Source organism: Lepidochelys olivacea (genome assembly GCF_965140295.1).
Source record: "Lepidochelys olivacea isolate rLepOli2 genome assembly, chromosome: 5".
NCBI lineage: Eukaryota > Metazoa > Chordata > Testudines > Cheloniidae > Lepidochelys > Lepidochelys olivacea.
Window position 1 is genome coordinate 131,723,306 of NC_140415.1, and position 7,991 is coordinate 131,731,296.

The following is a 7,991-nucleotide window of genomic DNA, read 5'->3' on the forward strand; positions in this document are numbered from 1 at the left end:
ATCTTCCATAGGACACAAGAGGCAGCTGGAACTACAGGGATATTTTTCTTCAGAGAGATCCAATCTTGGGAGTAACCAACACCAGCGCCCTTTCAATCTACCAAAAGCACATTCAGCTGACATTCTACACTAGGGGCATAGCCACAGGTTGGCTTGGGTGGGCCCCCCACCCAAATATGGTGTTAAAAATGCAAAGTTCAACCAGGATTTTTTTTAAGGGTGCATCCTATTGGGCAAAGAGACAATTTTTGAAAATACTTGAACCAATCAAAAACAAAGCCACTTCTGTAAGGAAATGTGTGGGTGGGATCTTTGCTTATACAATGAACTATAAGCAAGAAATATTCGATTGCCAGTGATGTATGAGACCGGAATTTTTCTGCCGGAAGTCCTTCAAAGAAAATGTTTTAATATTCAGCTCTGTTACACTGTATAGCTACATGTGATGCTTGAACCAGAGATTCAAAATGTCAAAACAAACTAGTCTCTTTAGTTTCTTAAAAAGACAACGGACCGAAAGCAAATCCACAAAACCAACCGACGTATCATCGTTTTCCACTAAATCTGCAAATTCTCCATCTTCATCTGATTCAGCAAAGGAAACAGTAATATGTAAAACTAAAAATGACCCTGGGGCCAGTACAGCTGCAACGAATACTATCTCTACTAAAGCTACAAAGTGGCCTTCCGATTTGTCAAATATCAACAAACCACCGACTCAGCCGAAACATCAGTCTTTTCCCACTTCTGTTATCAGCGGTAAAAACTGAAGCGTTGCAACCCCCAAACTCAGGTCCAGGAAACATCAGTGGGTGGAATATAGTATGTCTAAAAATGCAGTGTTTGTAAAACGTGTACGCATTTTGGTGACTTGTTCTGAAGACAGGTTCAGTCACAGTGATTGGAAGCATATACACCAGGCCTGCTCCAGACATGAAACTAGTAAAGTACATGCAATGGCATTCACTAACTATGTCAGCTACAAACAGTGTCAGTTATCAGGCCGTGGAAATATTCTGAACCAGTTAAATAGAGAAGCAATGAACACGCGCTTAATAGGTACAGATGGGGAGCATATTAAAGGGATGCTTGATATTGTACTGTTCTGTGCTAAACAGCAAATAGCTTTACATGGGCACAGAGAGGATCAGGAAGCTTTAAACAAAGGAAACTTTCTGGAGCTTTTCAAACTACTCAGTAAATATGATGAAGAAATTCAAAGTTTACTTGAAATGTTTCCGAAAAATGCTACTATGGTGAGCCCTGACATACAAAATGAACTTTTAGAAGCTGCAGCTTCATTACTTCTGTGCAAAATCAGAAAGGAGTTACATGAGGCACTGAACACTTACTATGCAATTCCTGCGGATGAATGCAAAGACTTTTCAAAACACGAGCTCATTGCAGTGTGTGTCAGATACTTGCACACTGGAGTAATTTAAGAAAGAGCGGTAGGATTTGTGGATACAATGGACACGTCTGCAAATGGAATTTCAGAAAAAATACTTCAAGTTTAGGAAACACTTGAACTTGATCTGATTTGTGTGTTGGCTTCAGTTGGCTTCAGTTTTGATGGGGCGTCTGTCATGTCTGGGAACAAAGGAGGAGTACATATGATTTTGAAACACAAATTCTAGCGAGCAATTTATGTCCATTGTAACTTAAACTGTCTTACCCTGATTCTTTCTGCAGTGTCGAAAATGTCTGCAGATGTTGCCATGGAGTTTGAGACCACAAACTCCTTGAACACCTTTATGAGTGGGACTTACAGGTATGCTTGGTTTCTGGAGATTTAAAAAGAACCATGTCCCGAGTGGCAGTGCCTGGAGCATGAACAGGCAATCAATACTCTCTGGAGTTGAAAGTCTGGTGCGGTGGGCAAAGTACTAATACTTTATGATGTAATTCTTGAAGCATTAGCAGAATTTGAAGATTGTGGTGGACAAACAAAAATGGAGTTTCAGTCTCTTCTCCAACAAATTCAAACGAAAAAGTTCTTGTTTTTATTAGTAACTTTGGGGAAATTGTTTGAAATGAGTGACTTTGCTGCTAAAGGATTGCAGAGTGCAACTCTGTCCATTACTGACTGCATTGATCTGATAGCAGGGTTGAAAGAGAGTTTCTCTGATTTAAGAAGCAATGAAATGAACAGCTTCAGTCAGGTGCTGAAGTTAACGGATGAACTAATGGAGAAATGTGGCCTTGAGAACTGGGATGTAGCCTTTTCTCAAAACAGAAACCAAGGCCAAGGCATCTGGAAGATTCAGTTGTGAATTCGTCTTTGGGAAAATCAATCCGGGCACGTTCTGATGAAGATTTGAGAGCAATGTGAAACCAAATTCTAGATTGTCAACTTCATGAATTGAACTGCTGCTTTCAAAATGGCACATATGGTATCATGAAAGCTGCAGCTGCATGCTTGCCAAAATCGGATACATTCGGCGATAGAGGAAGCCTCAACACAGCTTATATTTTGTGCAGTGTTAATGTAGATGAAGCCTCCGTGTCCTGACCCCACTCCCCAGCAGGAGCACCAGGCGGGCAGAGCGGGTCGGGCTGCGGGGGCGCTCATTTTTACGGGGCCCCTAATTGGCCAAGGCCACTGAGCAGGGCTTCCCCAGCCGTCAGCCTTTGGGACTGGTGGTAATTCACCGGGTCTGGGGCTGCGTAGGAACCTGGAAACACTGGGGGGACGGGGGAGAGGATGCCCAATCACCGCCTGAACTCACCCCACAGCTCTGCCAGCAGGTCTCAGGATCAGGCTCAGCACAGGGCCCCTGGCCCCTGTACAGAGCACAGCTGGAGAGGAAGCAGCCGGGGGCCCCTACCCCCAGCCCTTACTGCTGAGGGCACCCCATACACTGCCCCAGCCAGCAAAGACTGGAAGTACTGTTCTTTACTGACTAGCCTCTATAAAATTCAATATTACTGTGTGCCGGTTTGGTGTTGCGTGATTTATTTTAAGAACATTTACTGCCGATTAATGAATTTTATGTGTGTTTAAATGTATTTAATATATGCGATAGAATGACTCTGGATTTTAATTGATTTATTTTAGTGATCTTTTTTCAATATAAAAGCAAACCATTTATGTCATACCTATTAGACATTGCCCCTCCAGAATAGTCTGTGGCCCACCCACACTGTCTGCGCCGCTGTTCTGCACCTGCTGAGCAGCGGAATCTTTCCTTGGTGCTGTCGAGGTGGCCGGTGTGTGGCTTTGTGAGCAAGGGGAGCCAGGGCTTGGCTGGGTCCCCCAGGATCATTACTGGCATTTCAACATCACCAATAGTAACATGCCAGTTGGGAAGGAAAGTTGCAGCTTTCTGAATACTCCTGTGTCCTGAAACATCAGAGCATCGCACGCCTCCCCGCCCAAGCTGTAATGATGTGAGGACGAGAACCCAGCTCTGAAGGCTGGGTCAGCTGATGTTCTTACAGTGCCACCTGGAGGCCGGGCACGGGCACAGCCAGGGAGCACTGTGGCGAGTAGGCACCGCAGGAAATACTGCCCCAGAGATCCACAATGACACTACTCTGCAGCCCTCTGATTGGCCAAACGCCCTATTCAACCCCAAGAAGTTGTCTGGGGAACCACACAGACTTTGGCCTGCTGCAATGCCAGACTGTGCCTTGTCTCTTGGTCTCTGGTCTCTGACTCCAGCCTGACTCTTGCTTACGGGACCGGGCTCTTGCGATTCCTCCAACTCCTGCTCAGCGACTACCGTCCCTGGTGGGCAGATCTCAGCCCAGCTGTTACTGCTAGGCCAGATTACCTACACCCCACTCCCTTATATAAGCCAACACTGACGTCCCTGAAGCATCCCCAATGATCCACCAGTACTTGCATAACCATAGAAAAGTAGCTCTTCCTGTTGATATACTGTGGGTCAAGATGGGCAGGTGCCAAAATAGGGATCTGCGAACTGTCTATCGCGCCACTGCTGTTCGGGAACCTCATTGCTGCAAATCCATCCACTGTGTCCTGCATGTTGTCGAGATTCACAGTCCTGCATAACAGGAGACAATAAATGGCTCTGCACACTTACATGACAACAGCCTGCACAGTAGATCTTCCAACTGCAAATGATTTCTCAGTTACTGGTAGCAATCTGGTTTTGCAAGTTTCCAGAATGTGATCACCACACACTTCTCCACTGTCAGTGCAGATCTCATTTTGGTGTCCCTCTGCTAGAGGGCTGGGGCGAGCTTGGACCACAAATCCAGGAATGAGAGCTTTTGCATCCAAAAGTTCTGCAGCCTCTGCTCATCATCCCAAACCTGCATTACGATGGGATCTCACCAGTCAACGTTCATTTCTCAGGGCCAGAAGTCTCGCTGCACTGTCTGCAGCTGCTCCGTGAATGCCACCAAGAACTCTGAACTGATTTTTGATATGTCCCACAGCAGTCTGTCCTCCATGAAATTGTCATGTTCCCCACTGATGTGGGTCTTCTTATGGCTCTGCAAATACTGGAGGATCATGTGTCTTTTGCTTGCAACACCCATGATAATACATAAGAACAACCACACTGGGTCAGACCAAAAGTCCATGTAGTCCAGTATCCTATCTTCTGACAGTGGCCAATGCCAGGTGCTTCAGAGGGAGTGAACAGGACAGGTAATCATCAAGTGATCCATCCCCTGTCGCCCATTCCCAGCATCTGGCAAAACAGAGGCTAGGGCCACTTCAGTGCATGGTTTTGCATCCCTGCCCATCCTGGCTAATAGCCATTGTTGGACCTATCCTCCACGAATTTATTTAGTTCTTTTTTGAACCCTGTTATAGTTTTGGTCATCACAACATCCTCTGGCAAAGAGTTCCACAGGTTGACTGTGCATTGTGTGAAGAAATACTTCCTTTGTTTGTTTTAAACCTGATGCCTATTAATTTCATTTGGTGACCCCTAGTTCTTGTGTTATGAGAAGGAGTAAATAACACACATTTCCTTTCTCCACGCCAGTCATGATTTTATAGACCTCTATCATATCCCCCCTTAGCCATCTCTTTTCCAAACTGAAAAGTTCCAGTCTTATTAATCTCTCCCCATATGGAAGCTTTTCCATTGCCACTAATCTTTTTTGTTGCCCTTTTCTATACCTTTTCTCTATACCAACATATCTTTTTTGAGATGGGGCAACCACATCTGCATGCAGTATTCAAGATGTGGGTGTACCATGGATTAAGATAGAGGCAATATGATATTTTCTGTCTTATTATCTGTCCCTTTTCTAATGATTCCCAACATTCTGTTTGCTTTTTTGACTGCCGCTGCACATAGAGTGGATGTTTTCAGAGAACTATCCACAATGACTCCAAGATCTCCTTCTTGAGTGGTAACATGCTAATTTAGACCCCAGCATTTTGTAAATCTAGCTGGGATTATGTTTTCCAATGTGCATTACTTTGTATTTATCAACATTGAATTTCATCTGCCATTTTGTTGCCCAGTCACCCAGTGTTGTGAGATCCCTCTGTAACTCTTCACAGTCTGCTTTGGACTTAAGAATCTTGAGTAGTTTTGCATGATCTGGAAATTTTGCCACCTCGCTGTTGATCTTTTTTTCCAGATCATTTATGAATATGTTGAACAGCCCAGTGCAGAGCTGTGCCGGTTCCATGCTCCTGTCTGAGATGGCGGAAACCAAGGAGGGCTGTGCGGGTTCATGGAATTTTTTTTAAAAAAGGCAGCCAGATCCCAAGATATATAACACAGGGCTACTTTCCAAGAACAGACCATTTGCTTAGTACTTCTGTGGCCAAGTAGCTGAATCCATATCCTACACTTCATTGCTCAGGACAGAAGATGGAAGGAGTGAGCTGTCTTGGGGGAGGTCAGACTAGTCAGCATTACTATTTCAGGCTGCCTGCAGACTCAGGCAAAATGAGCTCACATTCAGAAGGCTTCCTTGACAACCATAAGAATTAAAGACATTATTTCAGAAAAATATGAAAGCTTAGGCCACATTTTTCATCAGTGTCAGTGGGAGTCGTGCAGTGCTCAGCACCTTGGAAAGCCAGGACACTTATTTAGTTGCCTAGCTATTGATTTAGAGGCCTGATTTAGCAAAGTGCTTAAGTCTTTTGTTCAGTTCAAATGGCCTAATTCCCACTTTGACACTAGTTTATGAGGTTCCTGGCTGTTTACCCCAAGTTTCTCCAGAGCAAGTTATTCAGCAAGCAGCAATGAAAACAGCAAAGTCTCACCTGTATAAAAATTACTTCTCATTGATCTCTGTCAAGCAGGACTCTTTGCTGACAGTGACTCGGACTGTCACAGTGCAACGTAACCTAGCGCACCGTGTCCACTTCTAAATCCAGATGCATGAAGGTAAATGTCAGGATGCAGCAGGCCTGCTGCAGGGCCAGCGATGGAACCAGAATGAACAAGCAGCAGACTCCTAATGGAGAGGAAATGTCAGGGTGAAGAGGAGCACTGCATTCCCACGGCCAGAAATGCATTCACGATCCTGAAGCTTTGTGTCCAGGCCAACATCTTCTCTTTGTAAAGCAGGATGGGCCTGATTCAATGCTACCGAAGTCAGTGTTGAGCCTTCCACTGATTTTTTTGGGGCCTACATGGACATGACGGGGTGGTGGTGGGGAGAATGCATTAGTTAATAGTCTCTGCACTCTGGTGAGGAAGGGTGGGCCAATGGTTAGAGCACTAGCCTGGGACTTGAGAGGTCTGGTTCAATTCCTTACTCTGCCACACATGGCCTGTGTGACCTTGAGACACTGGGGTATGTCTACACTGCAGTCAGAGGTATGACTGCAGCCTATGTAGACCTACTTAAGCCACCTTTGATCTAGCTGGCTGGGGTAATAATAGTAGTGAAGCTGAGTGGCATGGGTGGCAGCCTCTCAAGTATGCACCCAGAGTCCAGGGTCAGTGGGCAAGCTTGGGTGTGTTCACAGTTCGCTACCACCTACACCTCCTGATTGCAGTGTAGTCCCTCTGTGATTTTTGCTTTTCCCTACCCCACAGGGGTTCTGTACAGTGCTCAGATGCTTAGTAATGGGGTTATAAGTAATGGAGGTAGAATCTGCTCGGTACTTTGGGATGCATTGTCTTGCCTAAATATTAAAATCGGATTGGTTTTTACACCACATTATTTTTGCACGATAAAACTTCCAACCACATCCTGAAAATGAATGGCAATTTTAGCTGAAATGAATTTGCCAGGGCTTTTTCTTTCTGAGTGGCATCCAAACAGGTGCCTTTCACGGGATATTATACAGGATGATGCTCTTGAAACAAGTAATCTTCACTTTGACCACAAGATGTCACTGTGGTGCAGGGTACCGCCACACGATTAAAGGCAGACCCAAGTCCTTTGCCAGCCACTTTGGAATTGTTTTAATTGTTTCCAGTTAGGTTACACACTTCTCGGTAAACAGACAGCCATAACAACAACGATTTTACATTCCTTTGCCTAAGTAGGCTACGGACACCCATGCTCATTTATTTGCTATCAGTGATTTCATGTCCGTTCTTGATACAAAAAGTAATTGGCTCTCATTTGTTTGCAAGCTCAGCGAAAAGGCCAGGACTTCACCGTGGAGACTAAGAATCCTCGCACCAGAGATATGGCCCCACAATGGCAGAGCAGCGTAAGGAAGCTTGTAACACTGCTACCTGGATTACACCAGCCTTGTGAATAAACAGAGAATTTAAGGCTCCTGATCCATCAATCCAGGAGCACCCTCACAAACACCAAGGCCAAGACTCTCCCGAAAGTATTTAGTTGCCTAACTCCCACTGAAGATCTGGACCTGAGGTCAAACGCCAATATTTTAAAATATGGGGGCCCTGGGTGAGGTCCCTGAACCCATATTAGGCACCTAAATAAATGTTTCAGCTTTCATAAATGCTGAGACCTGTCAGCTCCCACTGAATTTCCTTGTGTAGCTTGATCTGTCAATCGAGTATCATCAACCTGAATATACAGGGGCCTAAATATGGACTTTAAATACCCACACCCAAATA